This window comes from Triturus cristatus, chromosome 4_2, assembly GCF_964204655.1.
Source record: "Triturus cristatus chromosome 4_2, aTriCri1.1, whole genome shotgun sequence".
NCBI lineage: Eukaryota > Metazoa > Chordata > Amphibia > Caudata > Salamandridae > Triturus > Triturus cristatus.
The window spans coordinates 957,223,125-957,243,464 of record NC_140586.1 but is presented as its reverse complement, the minus strand read 5'-3'; the positions used below and the strand labels follow the sequence as shown (position 1 = coordinate 957,243,464).

The following is a 20,340-nucleotide window of genomic DNA, read 5'->3' as shown; positions in this document are numbered from 1 at the left end:
CCCAGGTGAACTCATGGCCGCTGCTTTGTTTTGTTTGTAGGCACAGAGAAGCCAGTCCTACAAAGAGAGCAGCAAATAAATGAGTGTAACTAGAATAAGTACAAATACAGATATTTGGAGACGCCCCAAATTCATAAATCTACATTAAAGTAATTGCACTGAGTGTCAAATTTCAGGGCGTCTTAAAACTAAATGTTTTATATGACCCCAGTGCAGAGTGCAGCGTTTGCTTGGGAGGAAGCAGCTGCACTGTCCTTGAACTGTGTGTGTCTGAAAAGCATCCATGTCTGGGAGATCCTGGAGGCGACGGTTCCGCCAGCGGCCACCAGAGGGCGCTCCTCGCCTGCTGATGAAACCACTGAACACACATTGGATGAAAGGGAGAAGGGTTTCCTCTTCCGGGTCAGTGGCGGCAGAGACAGCATCGGCAGCGGTGGTGACATCACTTCCGGCCTCTGCAGAGGAGGAATGACCCTCTGTGTCCTGTTCCGGCTGAAGGCTAACGGAGAATCCATGTGAGGCCCTGTCCTTGTACTGTGTGTATCTTAAAATCCAGCATATCTGGTACAACTTAAAACCCAGGTATTTACAGGCACAAAAACTTGTTTTCTGAAATGGATTCACTCCTGGAGGCGCGGTTCCGTCAGCGGCCACCAGAGGGCGCTCCTCGCCTGCCGATGAAACCACTGAGTTGCACATTGAATGAAAGTGCGAAAGGTTTCCTCTTCCGGGTCAGCGGCGGCAGAGACAGCACCAGCAGCGGGTCCTGACATCACTTTCTGTCTCTCCTTGTGTGTGCAGCCTGCTGCAGAGGAGGAAGGCCCCCTGTCTGTTTGTGCAGTTATCTTCACCTTCAGACCCTCACAGACCCCCCCCCCCTCCTCTGACCCCAGACCTGCCCACCCCCAGCGCCAGGAGGAGGAGGGAGCCTGGACATGTCTGCACAGGTTTCTGCTCAGGTAGGAGATTGTCAGCACCTTCTGCTCTGTTTGTAGGAATCGACTGAATAATCGTGGAGGGAACTTAATAGAAGGGTATTCCTCCTGCCAACACTTACAGAGTAAACAACCAGGTTTATAGCAACCTCCTAAACTGTCCAAGGTACACGGACAGGTACACTGACCCAGACATGCATACCTTGTTCCGAGAATGCCCTTCCCCCACCCCAGGAGAGTCAGAAGACTAGCGTTTGCAGACTGCTGCAGACCATCAGGGCAGCACTAGAGGACTTTTTGCGCAAATACTCTGGACCTCTGACCTCCTGGTAGGAATCACTGCCCTCCTCCTGCGCAGCTCCACTGTTAGGGCACTGCCTTTGGCGCCAATGGCCAACGGAGCTGCTCACAACCCCCTGCCCCATGAGACCCTCACGGGTGAGTAGTGCACTCTCAAAAAATCCTGATTGATTGATTGATTGATTGATTGACATATGTTATAAAAGGCCCTGTGCCCAATATAGAGAGATTTAAAAGGGATTCTTTAGGCACCGGTAATCAGTGCAGTGTTTTTTTTAATGCAGACGAGGATGATGAATCTTGAGAAATCTGTATAAACTGAAATGGTTTTTACTGAAATCAGTGCACAATGCACTGCTGGGGGCTGCACTGCAAGAAATCTGTGCACACTGCAGTGCTTTTTGCTACACAGATCTGTGGGAACTGCACAGCTTCTTACTACACTGAGAAAGGTGTGCCAACTGTACTGCTTTTGAGTAAACTACGAAAGGTATTTACAGCCTAAAGAGAAAATTAAAGCACACTACACTGCTTTTTACCACAGTACTGGAACAAAGTCTGCTGCCCCATCCATCTATACAAGTTTGTTAAGTACACATGTCCAAGTATGTGTGTCTGCGTCGTCCACCTATCTTCTTAAGACTGTAGGAAGGATGGTGTGTGCCCATTCAGGAGTCTCTGTGCATGACTGCACAAGATGGTGGGTTTCCTGAAGATTGTGATTTGTCTATTGCAGACCCCAAAGCCTGTCTGTCCTCTTGTTTAGGGCTTCCCACCTGAGGATTAACTTATCTTGTTGATGGTGAGACACAGCCACATCCTTTCCATTGCAAGAGCAAGGTTCCCTCAATTCAGTCAAGGGTGTGGAATGTTATAAAATATGTATTTGTCCTTGGGATGTGATGCTTTAGAAATCTACTGGTCTCATTTATAAATTCACGTGTCCCGTTTGGATTTATGCAGTAAGGTGACAAGCTGTGACAGTACTCTCATGTCAGGACTCCGATAATAGGCTCTCTGATTATTTTATGTCTTAACAAGTGTATGAGTAAGACTTTTTACAGGGTGGGCAAAAAAGGGGTGTAGGTAAAGTGAATTTCCAATACCACATCCTCTCCCCAAACGAGAGGGTTGCTTCCCACCCCCCTCCTCCCATACAACCAAGCACTGTTGTAAGGCATATTGCACAGCGTCCTGCTCTGCTGTGCAACATCTTTAAAAACAATAACAATACCAAATAGCTTCCGCTGAGCTATTTAGATTTGATAATGTTTTTAAAGAAGTTGCACAATAGCAAGGGATGCTGTGCAACATGGCTAAAAAAAACAAAGTAAGCGCTATGGCGTGGCCAATGCTGGCCGCACCATAGCACTTTCTTTTCATTTGCTTTGAGCCATGTTGCACAGCAGCCCACATTCTTGTGCAACATCTTTAAAAAAAACTGGAAAATGCTGATCGGTGGTTCATAGGCGAAACCTATTGACTTTGCCAATGCTTGTTCTATACTGGCATGCATTTGTTTTACTGAATGATTACTCACAGAATTGCATTTAAAGTTGCACAACAGTTTAGGAAAACATTTTCTCTCAAGGTGCAACTTTTTTAATGTATGCTTTATTTTTAAAGTGAACAATTACCAACCCTCCTTTTATGCTTATGGATGTATTTCCATATAACCAGGGAATTTCTCGAAGAATTAGAAAAAGTATAGAAACATGCGTACAAGTTTTAATACTGGACCCACTGTACTTCTTTTGAGCGCTTACACTGAAAACGAATGCATTGGTTTTAATTATTCGTATATGCAAATTTGCAGAACTTATTCATATGAACTCAGCTTCTCCAGGCAGACATTCCTTAACAGATCTGTAAACTGGCCTCTAAAGGGTTTGTGCTGGTGTGGGTTAGACCTACTTGTTCAGTAGAGAAAATAAACATGAAACCTTGTTGCCCTTGACCCCACAATAACATGTCCTGTGCATCGGACTTTAGGGGTTCTGCACCTGGCCAGTGCAGCTTCTTCTTGCCCTCTTTTCCAAACATCAGAATTCCGTGGCTTGACTGGTCTAACTCCAATAAACAAACCCACCTAGACTACTTTGGCGTGCTCTTACAGCTTCTAATCTACGCTATCGACCCGGGCAATCTTATCCAAAAAACAACTTTTTTTGCATTGCACCTTGAAGGGTTATGGGCCAGAGATACCGCTGGTCACTATTTAAAGAAATAACAGGTTAAAGCCCTTTCATCCATGAGGCGTACGGAAACCTTGTCAAGAAGGAACTACGCAGGTTACATGACAGAGAGCTTCTGTGGTTAGAAATTGCCCAACTCTCTTGCCCCCTAGCCACACCAGTGAGACTACGATTTATTGATATTCGCTTTCTATGTTCTCCCTTAATGGAGTTTCGACCCTCATGGTCGGCTCTTAAAGATCGCTCAAAGCAATGTAGTTTGTGCAACTGCAAACTCGAATCTCTGTTGCGTATCGTTTGTATTTGCCCTGCGCTCGTACATGAGCAACAAAAATGGCTAAGACTGCTCTTTGTAGCAAGCATTGGCACAGCCAAAAGGTCTCGCCTATAGTAGAGCTATTGGCTTGGGCAATATATTTTTGAGATGTTTACACCATTGTGGCAGCTGTTCAGCATGGCTAAACGTCAGTGCTGTGGAGTGTCATAGTGTGAAGTGAAGGATCATAGTGTCGTAGAGTGGAGTGGGGTAGTGGAGTGCCGTAGAGAGGATTTGTTGGAGTACAGTGACATAGAGTGGAGTAGGGGAAGTAGAATGTTGTAGAGTTGAGTAAAAGAGAGTAGAGTACAGTGGTTCAGTGGCAGAGTGTCACAGAGTGCAGCGGTGCTGAGTGGAGTGGGGTGGAATATGGTGGAGTGGGTTGGAATGGATTGAGGTAGTGGGGAGAGTTGGATTGGACTAGAGTGGGGTGGATTGAATTGCAGTAGAATGGGGTGGATTGAGTGAAGTGAGGTGGAGTGGAATGGATTAGATTGGCTTGAAGTGGGCGCATTAGATTAAGGTCGGGGGATTGGGGTGGGGTGGATTAAATTGGATTGGTGTGGTTTGGAGTGGGGTGGAGTGGAATAGGGTAAATATTGGTGCGCTAGATTGATTGGAGTGGGGTGAGCTGAAGTGGAGTGGATTGGATATGGGGTAGATTCGGGTGGACTGGGGTGGGGTGAGAAGGTGGATTGAAGTAGGTTGGCGTAGGTGGTATTGGGGTGGGGGGTTGAATTCAGGTGAGGTGGGGGTGGAATTGGATTGAGTGGGATGGATTGGATTGACTAAGGTGGATAAGGTAGGTTGGATCAGACTGGACAAGAGTGAACTGGGTTGAGTGGGGTGGACTGGATTGGGGTGGATTGGATATGGGGTAGATTGGGGTGTACTGGAGTGGGATGGGGTGAGATGAGGTGGATTGAAGTGGGGTGGGGTAGGTTGGATTGGGGTGGGGGATTGAATTCAGGTGAGGTGGGGTGGATTGGATTGAGTGGGATGGATTGGATTGACTAAGGTGGATAAGGTAGGGTGGATTGGACTGGACTAGAGTGGACTGGATTGAGTGGGGTGGACTGGATTGGGGTGGATTGGATTGGAGTGATGTGGATTCGATTGTGTGGGATTGAAGTGGGTGGGGTGGATTAAAGTGGGATGGATTAGATTGAGGTGGGTTCATTGGATTGAGGTGATAGGCTGGGGTGGGGGGTTGGATCGGGGTGGATTAGATTGGATTCAAGTTGTGTGGTTTGGAGTGGGGCAAATTGGAGTGGTGTGGAGTGAAATAGGGTGGATTAGGGTGCGCTCGTTGGATTGGAATGGGGTGGGATGAACTGGGGTGGAGTCAATTTGATATGGGGTAGGGATGGTTTGGAGTGGACTGGAGTGAGGTTGGTAGGAGTGGGCTGGGACAAGGTAGATTGGAGTGTGGTGGGATGGATTGGGGTGTGGTGGGGTAGGCTGGAATTGGATGGAGTGGTTTGGATTGGGATGAGGTGGGGCAGATTGAGTGGGATGGATTAGATTGAGGTGGATAAGGTATGATGGATTGGACTGGGGTGGACTGGATTGGGGTGACTTGGATTTAGGAGGATTGGAGTGGGTGGGGTGGATTGGAGTAGGATGAATTAGATTGGATTTAGATGGGTGCATTGGATTCAAGTGATAGGACTTGGGTGGGGGTGATTGGATTGGGTAGGGGGATTACATGGGATTGGAGTGGTTTGGGGTGGAGTGGATTAGGGTGGATTCGGATATTCTATATGGATTGGAGTGGGGTGGGCTGAACTGGGGTGGGGTGGATTGGATATGAGGTAGAATGGTGTGGATTTGGGTGGATTGATTGAGGTGGGGTGGATTGGGGTGGGGTGAGTTGGATTTGGGTGGGGTGGATTGGATTGAGGGGAAATTATTGGATTGAGTGGGGTGGAGAAGGTGAGGTGGATTGGAATGGACAGGGTTGGACTGGATTGATTGGGTGGACTGGATTGGGGTGGATTGGATTAGATTGAGGAGGATTGCAGTGGGCAGGGTAGATTGGAGTGGAGTGAATTATTTGGAGTGGGGTGGATTGGAGTGGCCTGGATTTCAGTGGACTGGATTTGAGTGAGGTGTATTGTGGCGGATTGGATTGGAATGGGGTGGATTGGACTGGAGTGGGGTGAATTGAATTGGTGTGGAGTGGTGTGGATTGGACTGGGGTGGATTAAGGTAGACCGGAGTGGGGTGGATTAAGGGGAATAATGGAGTGGGGTGGATGGATTTGAGTGGGGTGGGCTGAGGTGGGGTGGATCGGAGTAGAGTGGGGTGGGTTTAGAGGTGGATTGAGTAGGGTGGGTTAAGTGGGGTGGGCACTTTTGAGTTGAATACAGTGCATCATACAGTGTTGTATCTTTGCTATTAGTGCCATTTTACAATAGAAATCCAAGAGACGCTTAGCCACATCACGTCTCCATCCAAAACGTCACCCAGTCAAATGTCCATATTGCATTTTTAAATAATAGTTTTTCTTTTGCTACTCACAGGGCGTCCCACTGTTATAGGAGGAACACGTGGTATCCTATTCATTCAATGAGATATGCGTTGTATTAGTGAAGTTAGAACAGACCCTGGATGTCAAGTTTCTGTTCTGGATGTTGAGTTTGAACGGGGAGGGCAGTTGGTTTGGAGGCTGCAAGGGAAAGGTCGGGTCTCCGGGTGGGCTCAATAAAGAAGAACCTGCTCATTCCTGGATGTGTTACTGGCTTTATTTACAACACTTTTTGGCGATCTAAGGAGAGCCTGTAGTGTTCAGCCCACCTGCCTCGTGCCGGTGAGAACCCAGCGTGCGAAAGCTGTCAAGAGCGCTCTATACTTTGAGAGCATGAAGAGGTTGTTAGTGGGGATTTTAAAGGGTTTTGAGGAGCCAACCCTTTATCAGGTACTGTTTTGCTGGGTTTGTTATATCGTCATTCCGTGCTTTAGGGACATCTGTAATACGTTATTGGGCAAGTGACGTTACCGCTCTTACTGTGCCCCAGCACGCGAACTGCTATTTAATAGCATTTGGAATCTGCTGGTGCGTGAAACCTGTAATCCGTTGTGGTCACCTTGTGCGGCTCCAGTCTTGGTTTCCTATGCAAGGCGTGCTCTGGGGTTCCATAGTGTGAGGGAGCTGCCTGTTCGCTCCTTGGGACCGCCGCATTGTACTTGATGTGGGCTGATCCCTGTTTAGGTCTCGCCTAGCAGCGCGCATGCGCTGCATAGGCAAAAAGACCTTTTGCGATCGATTCTGTTTTTCAGTCAAAAACGTGCACGCATTGCATTGCTTTGAATGCAACGCGTGCACGTTTGGCGATTTCCTTGCGGGAGCGAGCTTTAACATATGGACCCTGCTCGCTCCCGCTAGGGAAACAGCCGCAGGCCCCCTCCTCTCTCCCCTCCCCCTGCTGACTCTTTCACAGCGAGGCACGCGCTGGTTCTTTTTTGGATCCATTTCACAGGGAAGCAACTATGAAAGAAGAAAAGAGATGTTGTGAACCGTTTCTTCAAGTCACGGTTTTCAGTAAGTGAGGAGCGAGGGGCGCGATGGTTGTTCCTTTGTGGTTGCTAGGATGAAGCACAGTAGGGCACCCATCGGCATGAATCAGTCCACCGTGTTTCTTTAATTGCATTTGCATATCTATGCTCAAGTAGGCCATTTGTTCGCGGCCACGTGGCCTGCTTGTTTTTAAAGTGACTGCTCGATGAAGTGTATGAGATGGTTAGATTACCACTTCTGATACACAGTTGTTATAATACCATTTATAAGAACTGGTCGCTTTTATATTTTAGGCCGAGGGCAACGTTCATTGTGTACGTTTATATTGTAAAGGCTTTTGAGACAAACAATAAAATGTTTTGACTGAGTTCGTTTGTCGGAGACATCCGTGCTTCATCGTGTACGGCAGACCAGATTTGCAGGTGTGTGGAGAGCTCACGCACGCCCACAGCCCCTGGCTTTCTATCACTAAATATAGCCCTGGAGAAGATAAGACAGCTCTGGGCTGCTTAGATGATCCGTCACCGGTGGATCGCGCACGCCATCCGGCTGATGTCAGGCCCGATTTGGAAAGCCGCACGCAAATGATGATGAAGCTGCATCAACAGCAGAAATCCGCAAAACCTACGTCAGCTGCAGCACGAGTTCATATGTACAATCTCTCCAGCGAACTGAGAGCTCTGTTTCTGTATGTCGAAAGATGACTCGACGAGCAGACACACCTTCAGGTTATCTTTATTGTGATAGCGCAACCTATGCCAATACGTTGCAATCTTGATCCTGTCAATCAAGGCTATTTTATAGCAGAGTTACTCAAATTATAGAAAATTCGGAACCAGCCATTATGGAGAATTTACATAACGCTCGGGTTCTCTGTCTATTCGGGCAGTCGTAAAAATACTTGAGGTTCTCCCAATAGATAATCCATTTAGCCTGTTATTCAATGGTTTGCACTGGGTTGAGTTGCAACATATTGTCTTTTAGGTCTTGCCTTCGACAGGTCTGGACTCACTACTGGGCGTTTTTTGCTGGGGTGGAAGGGTGGGGTCCAGGCTCAATGCTGAGGGGCTGAATTTGTTGCTGGGGAGCTGTCGGCACTTCTAAATGAACAATGCAAAACAAATAGCTTTAAAGCATACTTTTTAAAACATTTGTTTTGCATTGTTTATTAAGGAAATCCCGGTAGCCAGTCCAGCCCTGAAGACAGTGTGCTTGCAAGAGATATTATAAACAACAAGGGGCTTGGAGCCCGTCTATTGCTTGCCATTCATTTACTTCATTGTCGCTCTTATTTGCTGCCTCCTAATTGGGCAGTGCATGCTGACTTCACTTTCTCTTCTTTCCTGTGGAGCATTTACCTAGCACTGATTGCTTCATCTTGATTACTGTCCTTCCGCTGCTCATACTGTGATTGAGGTACTATTTTCTGCTTCCCTCCCGCCACTCCCTTTTGACCATGTTGCCTCTTTCCCACCTCCACCCTTATACATGCTGTTTCTTCACCTCCCATGTCCACCATTATCCGTGTTGCTTCTTCCCTCCCACCCCCACGCTCCCATTATCTGTGTTTCGTCTTATATCCCGCCTTCTGAGTGTCCATGTTGCTTCTTCACTTCCACCCCCTCACTCCAGGTGTCAGTGTTGCTTCTTCCCTCCCAAGCCCCACCCTACTGTTCTCCATGTTGCTTCTTCCCCCCATATCCCACCCTCCTGTTCTCTGCGTTGGCACCCCAACCTGCCATAAGAAACATAAGCTCTATAACGAGGCCAGCGTTGGACATGTCATAGCGCTTTTTTACTGTCATTTTGCCTACCACCCTCCCTCGCATTTTCCTCCCCCACCCACCACAAGAAAAACAAGCATTGGCATAGCCAATAGGTCTCGCTTTTGGGACCTTATAAGTATTTAGTTATGCAGCACAATATCCTTGGTGCAACCACATCAACTGTTGCATGGCTAAACACTTATAAGGTCCCAAAGGCGAGACCTATTGGCTATGCCAATGCTTGTTTTCTACTGTTTGAAGTTTCTGCCTGAAAATAATGAGATGCTTCTTAATTTATGAGCCTGGGGATCGCAGTTTCACGGAGCGGGAGCGCTGTGATGCGCTCACCATTTCACAGAGTGTAAAGATTTGCGCGTCGACGCAGTGACGTGCACACCATCTTCTTTGCATTAAAGATGCCTCTGGGTTTAAGAGCCTGTGGATCGCATTTTCACGGAGTGAGAGCGCAGTGATGCGCTCACCACTTCACAAAGTTTTCCTTTTGGGTGTATCACATCTCTGCTAATAAGAAGAGGATTTTCTTTGTGTTCAGAGCAATAATTTACAGGGCTTGGAGTATCATTTGAAGGGTTTAAAAAAAAAAAAAGAGAAATAACATTAGAATATTTTTAGTGACCACTGTGTTTTCATTTGGTTATTTCTTCACTCTCTCCTGCTGTATATTTATATTAAAAGAAAGAGACCATGGAGCAGGCCTCGATTTCAGCACTGCCACAATTTTTGCAGGTTCAAGGTTCAACATCTATTCAGTGGGAAGACTGGATTGACATGTTTGATAACTACCTGGTAGCTCTGGATAGTGAGGGGTTCACTTCTGCGAGGGAGAAAGCTATACTCTTAAATTGTTTGGGTGCAGAAGCTCAGATGGTGCAAGGATTTCTGATTTGTTTATAGAGGCTAAATGTAGATTGAACATCAGATTTGCAAAGAAACAAATGTGGTTATGGCTAGGTACTAGTTTTATACTCAACCACAGCGGGTGGGGGAGACAATTCATTAATTTGTGTCCAGATTTAGGGAATTGTCTTTGAAGTGCCTATTTGGTGGTATGGGGGATGAGATGATTAGAAATCAACTCATGGTACAGTGTAAGAGATGCAAAATCCAGGAACGGATGTGGGCGGCTAAATATCCTTCTCTAAAGGCAAAGATTGTTGAGGAGTCAGAATTCTGCATGAGAGAAATGTGCAAGCTATCTATCACTGGTTTGAATGAGAATTGTTTGGTAGCTGAAGTAGAGAATGTTGGTAAAAGTACTTGCAGGGTTGGAGTTATTGGGACGACTGCTCAGCGGTTACAGAGTTACAGAAGATGTCAAATGGGCAAACCTAGCTCAAGCAAGTACAATACGTGTGGTAGTACTTTTCATGGTTCTAAAGCGATTTTTTTGCCATTGGCAAGGAGTGCAGTAAGTGTGGTAGGAAGGGACACTATGCACGGATGTGTAAGGAATGGCCAAAGTCCAAGGTGGCTGTTGTGGGTGGAGAAGGGCAGAGGTGTGATCTCGGTGGGTGCAGAGAGCGTAATATGAGTCTGGGCGATGATGAAGAAACAGAAAGTGGAAAACTAGACCTAAGGCATGGTTTACTGTGGCAGGGTTGATGTGGAACTTATGGTATACACTGGTTCCAGATAAACCATTATATCAAAGGATGTTTTTTATAGATCTTAGTCTTATTTGGAGTTATCACCCAAGGACATTTGTCCTGGGGGTATCGAGGGAAAGAAATAGGCATCTTAGGTTATTTTTCCTCTTCCATAAAGTTCAAAACATGTGAGACTCATGGGAAAATATATGTGTCAAAAAGTGGTCCACCGATCTTGGGGTGGATCTACCGTACGATCTGTGTATCATTTTAAACCACAGAGAAGCTGACCAGGTCATGGTTGTAGGTGACAGCAGTGTAGAGGAGATTTAGAGTGGGGTGAAGGAAGTGTTCTGAGAGGAGTTGGGGTTATTGGAGGGTTATGTCCACAAAATTCGGATGAAACCTGGCGATACACCCATCAAGCATAAGTTGCGCAAGGTTCCCATTGTGGTTAGGGATGAAGTAAGCAGTATGTTGTGTGATATGGTCAAGCAAGGGGAGATCGAACCTGTGGAAGCATCCAGTTGGGTTTCTCTGGTGGTAATTACTAAAAAATCAGATGGCCATATGCGATTTTGTGTAGATTTGCTGATTGTTTTCTCCTCCCAAACATTAATGAGTTTCTCATGTTGTTAAAGGGTGCTAAGTACTTTTCAAAGTTTGATTTGAAGAGTGCTTGCTATCAGATTAGGCTACAGGAGTCTTCCAGAGATGTGACAGCATTTATTACGATGGATGGTACTTTTAGGTTCACTAGAATGCCATTCGGGTATCTTCGGCGGCAAGCGTCTTTTAAAGGGTCATGTCTCAAGTGTTTGATGGCTTCAGTAATATAATTTTCTTTCAAGATGACGTTTTGATCTGTGGAGCAACTGTAGAACAACACAACATGATTCAAAATAAAGTTTTGATGAGCGAGTTGGAAGTGGGCCTTACATTGTGGAAGGAAAAGTGCATTTTCCTTTGTGAGGAAATGGAGCATTTGGGGCATACCATATCGGGAGATGTAGTAAAATATTTAGTAAAAGTGAGTGAGTGAACATGAACTGAAAAACATGCCTGCCCCTGCCCTGATTGCAATGCTGTTAGTAAACTGAGAGGCAAGTCAGGGGTCATGCCTGCCTTTTATGTAAGCTAGATTCTTATTGCACGTGGAGCAAATGTTTAATCTGTTTAATCAAATAACGGAATTTTTTTATACAACAGAAATGCTGAACTCACATATTTGAAGGTGCAGTCATATGTGATACCAAAGAAAAAGTGACTCTGTAAAATAAAAATTGTGCCAATTATCACACAATTGAGACCAGTTTACCCGTCAAGTACATTACAGTTAGGTCAGGTAGATTATTCTAGTTACTCGACCTGCAGCACTAGTAACATTTTAAAGATTTTTCGAGACCTGGATAATATTGTGTAAAGGTGAGTCGGCTGTTTTTAGGAGAGATCCCAGGCTGCAACACAACAACGTCTGAAATAGAAGATTGTTTCCCGTTGTAAACTCTGGTGTATGTGTGGAGAGATATGAGTGGATAGTATGATAGGTTGCGTTTTTTTGTGCATGAATTAGTGAGTGGATTGAAGGACATGAGAGTAAAGAATGATATATGTGCAAGATTTTGTAATAATGTGTCCTATGAAAGTTGTTTATGGAGAACGTTTTACAAAAATGTTATTGTGGACGTGTGATTATAAAAGTATTGGAGTATATATTTACTAATGAAAAAAAGTAGATATAAAAACAAAAAATAAACAAAATAAAAAAGGTATATATATGTGTTAATTATATCACTGTCTGATCTTGTCTCTGGTCAGATCACTTTGCACTTTTAGCCATAGTACAAGAAATACAGGAAATACAGGTCGTGTGGGATATTTTGCACAGTTTATGTTTTTTGTTTTCCCCCTTATTGCCAGACCTAATAATATACCAGTACGGTGTAACTTTACACATTTGTGAATTAGAGCGGGGTCTGGCAAGGTCTGGAAAAGTGGAGTTTGCAATTTACAAATGTTGGAATCATTATCGCTAGTCCTTGCAAAGACATGATGTGACGCAGGAGTGAGTGAGCAAGGACTGCAGCAGCAGTGAACAGAGGTGGCCGTTCCCCGAGCATCATTACCAAGCCTGTAACAGCCTGTAAAATTGGGTTCTGGGAGCACTTGGACTTATTTGGCCATATTTTGAGGCATATTTGGGGTGTCTGTGTTGCAACAAAATCTGGGCGGAGTCGGCTGCCGAGCCGGGTGCTTCAAGGAGGGACTCAGAGCCAAGCTGAGCGTGGCTGTATGCTGAATGTGTCCCTTTCATCTCTCCTTCTGCTTGGTCACCCCCGGGCAGCACAAGAGTCTCTCTATCACCAGTGGTGGCTTCATAGGCCGCAGCCGCCTTCTGGATGGCCCGTAGAGGAGACTGAGGATTCCCAGGAGCACGGATAATAAATAAGAGCTTGATCCCTTTGTGAGTAATACTGCTGTAAATCTCTGAAACTTTCTCCCAGACCTCCTGGAGTGCGGTGCCAGTCTGAGAGAGAGGTAAGGCGGTAGGACTGCGGAACATTGTCAGGAGGAGGGGAAGCGGCTAGTATTAGACCGCTGGGGCTAGCACCTCACTGGCGTAGATCCACATACCCTTCCGTCGCTGGGGCAGCACTCTCTAGGCATAGCCTTAAATAACTGGATGTGGGGCAGTCCAGCGACTACTGCTAGCATGCGGAGGGGAGGGCACCCATACTGTAGCCTCCTAGTTGGAGTTTTCCCCCTGATTTAAGTAACTCGCCTAAGGACCAGCGTAACTCCTGTAGTCGCACCTTGACTGCGGAAGGACCATTGGAGTGTACTCAAGGCGCGGCTGGGATAACGTGCAAACCTAGTCTTGTTAGCGTCTTCAGCAAGCGCCCTCTGAAGCGACCAGACAAGGATCGGGCCCTGTGGGGAGCATGGTGTTGCACCCGCAGAGATTTTCTTGGGCCCAATTACTTCCATGCTGTCCTGAGCCCCAATAATTGGAAAAATGACTGCAATAAAACTGAGATCAAGGCAAATACTGTCCTCCAGATTGTGCCAAAAGACTAAAGCAAACCCATTGAGAAACAGAGCCCCCCATTTAGGAATACTTAAAGGTAGTAGCAAAATACAAGCATTTTTAAAAATGTTAATTGAAGAAAACTCCACTGGTAGTGCAATGGGACAGCCAACTCGATTGGGAAATTGGGGCATGTATATCCCTTTCACAGTGCATGTAGAGGACCTGTGGTGCTCGCCCACTCCGAAACATGTTAAAATTCAAGGGCCACCTTCTCCCGAGAAATCTGTAGGACCATCAGAGGAGCGGTCCTTATTATGCATATCACCAGATGGAAAACGTATTGAGGCCTTATTAATTCCCGCGGCTTCACTGCCCTCATTAGTGCTGGACTATACTTTACCCGAGATCTCACCACTTAAACCAGTTTCTCCGTTCTCGGACAGGAGTGTGGGTGCACAAGCCCAAACCCCTCTGTTCTCGAGAAGACCCAACTTTATAACCTCTGATCACTCAAATCTTTCAGCCTCTCCCGACTTGCTGTTGAATCCTCTAGTTAACACTTCAATTGACTGAGTATGCTTCTCTAGATTCTTGCAGAGCCTTTAGCACACTTTTTTATCCATTTTGTCTCTACTGGAGAATAATGCCCTCAGCTCGGACCATATTTTAGATATCCTATCAGTCATACTGAAAGAATTACCCGTAAAACCAAATAGGGATGAAAACGAGCCCAGTTTAAAGAGCTCTACTGTCAGCATGGTGGATATAAGTACCCAAGTGGGTGATTCTAGACAGAAAGGACAAAACATGTGATTAATCACTAGACCTAAGCCACCTAGACTTTCTCTTTAAAGAAGAAGAAATCTTAGCCCATGAGGGCACAAACAAAGCGCTGGCTCCCTCTAGTTTTGTCCAGAACCCAGGCAAATCAGTTGAAGTTTTTCCCATCTTTAGTCAAACTGAAAAGAGCCAACTGGGAGGGATTACCCAAGCTCCGGGCTCCCAGGCGAGGAAACAACATCAACAAACAAATTAATAACAAACAAAAAGCAAAACTGAGAAGGATAAATAAGAGAGGAACAAGGCAAGTTATATTCCAGTCTGACAACCGTGCAGACTGCGGTGCCACCTGCCATTACTACTGAAACATCCTCTGTACCCTATAGGGTGGATTCCCCTCTCGCAATTGCAAACCCAACAAGAGTCTGGTGGGCCGATAATGGTGCTGTACTTAAGTCGGTTCTGGCTGATCATGATTTATTAATGGCTTCCCAGGGAGAGGGGGTATTTGCGGTGGCTGGATTGGAGGATCCCAAGAAAGAGGTGGTCCCTAGGTGAGGGAATAGATCCACTGCCAATCCCTATGAGAAAGTTGACTGGGTTCTCCAATTGATGGATATTTTTGCAGCCTCTGAGTCAGATGGCGTGTTGAGTAGATCGTGCATCCTATCCCTGTTTAAGTGTGTCCCCCAACTGGCTAAAATATTCTCTAAAGACATCTCCTTGGTTGCTCTACCAAAAACTAGTGTGACAGCTGCTTCCTGGCCATCTGTTTGGGATCCATTTTTATTCCAGGTTAGTAGCTGATAAAGTCCTAAATTTGCTGGATGAGCTAAGCCGGTCAGTCTTCGATATCTATGACATATTTATTCAACAGCCAGTAATCCCTTTGGCCCTGCCAAGGTATGATAAGAATTATGGGGACTGGAAGGGATTACTACCCCATCATTGCAATCAAGATCCCTCGCTAGCGAGAAGGGGCATCAGGGGGGCGTCAGTTTTGACAAGTTCCTTGTGGTAAAAACAAACAATGACAGGCAAGCATTCTACAATGGCCACAAAGCATCATCAAACTCTGCTAATCCAAGCCTGTTTGAAATGCACAATATCTGTCTTTCAACACACAAGCTTCTTCCTACACTTCAAACCTCCCCTGTGGCACAAGATGGCATTGACTACTGACAACTCCTCCATCAAATGGTAGGACTGGACGCCTCAGGACCTACAGAACCTAGCTCATATGCTGAACAATGGCACCCTCAAATTGTTCAATGATTTAATGTATTAATGTCACCAATTCTGGAAATGTCTCCAATTGAGACACTATCTTTACTCCTAGCTGGGACCACAAACCTGGATGCTGCTCACCTCTTCAAGCTACGAATGCTACAAGAAACTGATCAGAGCTTGTACAATCTACTGAATACAAAACTCTTCTCTAGTGTGACCGAAAGATCACTACAAAAAACATGGCGAATACAGACAACATACTCAGATGAGGAATGGTTCCAGTTGCTCCAAACACATGACAGAGGACTTCATGAAACATTCATAAAGTTCAATTTCTTCAAAATTCTGCACAGCTGGCATTGTACTCCTTTTCGAAATTGGGTTACTGATGGTAACCCTGCCCAAACAACAACCACAATCTCTATCAGGGCGAACCACAAAAGACACTAAATTATCCTGTGTTAACCCTCTGTGAACTTGGCACAAACGCATTCAGGCTTAGCCTGGAGGGGATGTGTACAATGTTTATGCAGCTCACAAACCGAAATGAAGTGAAAACACAACACACTAAAAATCCCACACAGATTTAGAAAAATAAGAATAAAATGTAATAAATAAAATAAGACTATAATTACAAAAGTCCAATCTGTAGAATCAGAGATTGAAATGTGTAAGATTTTAAGTAAGAATTGCCCCTGACAGCACAAAGTGTCACTCGGGGTCATCTGATCATGCTAGACAGCGGGAAAGTCACAAGTTCAGGCCAACCACGATGGATGACGAATTGGATAAAAGGGCCAGGTTAGTGCCCCCGAAAAAGTTAAATTCTCAAGTCTATCTAGAAGCATCAAGCAAAGCATGAAAAAAAATTCACAATTTAAAACAAACAACTAAGGGCCACATGCATCAACGAGAAAACTGGTCGCAAACGGGCAGATTAGCAGAATCTGCTCCTTTGCGACCGGTATTTTTGCATTTGGGTGCATCATCCCAAATGCAAAAATCGCAATTTAAGGAATCTCTAAATAGCGATTCCTTAAATTGCGCTTGCATTTAAGGAATCCCAAATTGAGATTCCTTAAATGCAATGCATTAAAGATAAAAAAATTAGCGATTTCGCTAATAGGGGGAGCAAATTACCATGAAGTTGAACTTCATGGTAATTTGCAAAAACTTTGAAAAATGCACTTTTGTGCATTTTTCAAAGTTTCATGTTGCGCACACACATGCGGTTAGAGCATGTGTGTGTGCAACATATGTGCACAGATCAATTTCAGGGGTGCAATAGATCATTTTGACACCCTTGCTCCCTTGAAATTGCATGAGCAATTTGCGAGTACCTACTGGTACTCGCAATTTGCTCATGCAATCTCCAATTCATTCCTATGGGCCTGGAGGCCCATAGGAATGAATGGGACGGCATTCCTTAATTGCGACTCGCAATTAGCGAGTCGCAATTAAGGAATTTGTAGGAATCGCTATTTGTATAGCGATTCCTACATGCATAGGCTTTTGCAATTCCTTAATTGCGATTCCTTAAAAATCCCAATTGAGGAATCTCAAAAGTCTTTGTTGATACATGTGCCAGTAAATCAAAAGGCCCGGATTTTACTCAAAAGAGCCCATTAATTTCTCCAATACTAACAATGTTCAGAAATATAGAGAAAGACAGAAAGGGAATTTAAGTTTGAACTCTAGATTCTCCTTCCTTAAAGACCCTGGAACCCTAATCTATTCAACTCCAGTAGAGGTACCAGGCCTCTTAACACCACTAGCTCCTCAGAAGTCAGCTTAATTTACTACCAAAAAAGATATACAAAAGGACCCTACACAAGTTACAATGGATTCAAACAGCCTAAAGAGTCCACTAAACCAGCATCAGGATCCGGACCAGGCAGTAACAAATTCGGCAGTCCTAGAGGAGGCATTTAAGGAAGACAGCATTAACAGGATAAACAACAGGAAAACATTCTTAAATAAGGAGCAGTTCTTAGACGAAAAGACAAACAGCTCAGATAACGTAACAGAAGAAAGGGAAGAAATATCAGACAACAAGACCAAATCAGTTGTCCATTACAGTATGGGTTAAAATAGTACGTTGGATAAAACAAAAAAACAGATTCACCGACAATAAAGTTTCAAACACTTCAAGTAAACCCGACGTCTTCCACCCCTAAGTTCGTAACAAACAACGGGACAGCATCAAGGTTAAAAATAGCAGCATAGGTCCATCAGGATGATCAAGATGACCCCGAAGGACTGAATGACTCATGGCAGAACGTTCCCAGACTTTCATCGAACAAAGACTCCTTACAAATGTCTGTCACCAAACCAAGTACACCAACTGGAGTAACGCACAATGTTAATATACAAAATAATAGTGTACTTATTTGCATTGCTGCGACGACTCAACCTTGGACCGCGCTTCCTCTCCTATTTAACACTCCTATATACGGATCTGAAGGCGTCGGTGCGGGTAGCTGGTGTGACCTCATCCACCTTTTCTATCAAGCGGGGAACACGGCAGGGTTACCCCCTGTCTCCATATTTGTTCGCCCTAGCCATGGAGCCTTTGGCTGCGTGGGTGCGCATAGATGCGCAGGTCCGGGTTTTGAATGGGCTCCGGGCCTGTCCGACAGGATTGCATTATATGCGGATGATGTTCTCTTTTTTCTAACTGCGGTTGACAGGACGGGGCCACGGCTCCTGCGCATCATGCAGATCTTTGGGGAGGCATCGGGACACTATATGAACCCCCGCAAATCCACATTATGGGCTCTGGGGGATCGGGCGAGAATGGGTACGTGGATTCCCTCGGTTCAGTTGGCGTGGGGGGACTGAAATACCTGGGCGTGTTTCTTTCGGATGTGCCTGCAGTATCCTGGGAGCGTAACTTGGCCCCAGTATGGGAGCGGATTCGTGCGGACTTCAAGTCCTGGTCCCGTATGCCCCTGACATTATATGTTAGATCGGCGATATTCAAGATGGTGGCGCTTCCCGGGCTCCTCTATCAGTTACAGAATCACCCATACCCGATCCTGCCCCGATGGTTCCGGCTGGTGAATGCTGCGCTTGGGCAGTTTTTGTGGGCGGGAGAAAAAGTGCGGGTCACCCTGCGAACATGCTTCCTGTCCACCTACTGTGGGGGGGCTCGCGTCCCCGGACATTCTCTCGTACTACCAGGTCTCGCATCTGCTGGTCCTTAATGAGTGATGGTATGGCGATAGGGGAGACCCAGCATATGCGCTTGAGCGGCAGCTTATGGGGCACCACTTGCTACATGCAATTCTTTACTCGGTGCCGTTTCGGGGCACGCTGCCGTCGGCCACACGGGTGGTGTTCCTGATTTGGAGGCAGGCATTGCGACAAATGGCATGGTGGAATACCCTGAGGCGGGAAACTCCCCTCTGGAATAACGGGCGCCTGTCCCAGCTGACGGCCCTGCAGGGTTTCCGGGGATGGGATGACATTGGTGTTTCAGTCCTGGGGGATGTTATGAGGGGCCAAACACTCAAAACTTTCCAAGACCTCCAGAAGGAATTCCTTATGCCACAGTCCCCGTTTTACCGTTATCTTCAATTTCGCCATGCCCTGTCCCCTAGCTTGGAGGGTCTGGAGTCTCTCACCAAATTTAGTCCGCTGGAAGCGAAAGTCTTTATGGGGGATCTAAAGGACAGGAAAATATCCCAGATTTATCAATCCCTGGTTACTCATTGCTCCTCCACACTTCAGAAGCTTCGGAGGGACTGGGAAGGGGATGTGGGCACGCTGGAGGAGGAGGACTGGACCGAGGCCTTGGCGGCTCCGCGGTGGGCAGCCATAACGATGCGACTCCGCCTCGTCCAGTTCAAGTATTTACACAGGGTCTATTTTACTCTGGCGTGTTTGTGGTGGGCGGGGCTGATCGCTTCCCCGGAGTGTCTTCGCTGCGGTCGAAAAGAGGGCACATTCATTCATACGTTCTGGCAATGCCCTTCCCTAGACCGCTTTTGGAGGGGGGTGTTTGCCTGTCTCTTGGAGGTCCTGGGGTGGGAGCTCCCCCCGACACCTCGTGCTATTGGGTTTCACACTGGCGAAAAGGGACATTACCAAGGAGTGGAAGGCGCCGCATGCCCCATCGGTGGCCGCATGGAAGAATGGATTAGACTTCTGTATGGAGCTGGAACAACCTATTTTTGTCGCCAGGGGATGCCCACGCAAACACTACAAAATTTGGAAACGTGGGCAGATTATCGGGGCTTGTGGTTGGGCACGCCAGCTGTAGCAGAGGCTCATTCATTGGTGTAATTTGTTTGTACGGATTGGGTCTGTGGAGATGCTATCCGGGGGGGTATTCTTAATGGTATATATATGGGCTGTGGCCAGGACTATGCGGACTTAGTGCGATTAAGGGGGGAGGGGTCGGGGTGGGGGAGTTGGGGGTTTTCTATACTGTTTCTTCTTGTTTATATGTTTTCCTTTTTTTTTTCCTTTTCTTTTTTTTGATTTCACCCCAAAAAGTCAATTGCCTCTGTTTGTATGGTTTGATTATGCAGATGTCTCTGGTGTGCAGAGCCCTGCGATATATACGCAACTTGACAAATAAAATCTGTTTAAGAAAAATATATATACAAGGCTAAAAAATTTCACAAAATAACAATAACTCCGCCCGATCTTCTCA

The 20,340-nt window shown here is 46.0% G+C and overlaps 1 protein-coding gene across 1 annotated transcript in view; it reads left to right on the top strand.

Moving 5' to 3' along the window:
- Nucleotides 1-464: 464 nt before the first annotated feature.
- Nucleotides 465-20,340, top strand: part of LOC146839104 (uncharacterized) — a 305,124-nt gene continuing 285,248 nt past the window's right edge. The window contains exon 1 of the mRNA XM_085600011.1: nt 465-959. The gene's annotated coding sequence lies outside the window, so the exon portion shown is untranslated. The remainder of the gene's footprint in view (nt 960-20,340) is intronic.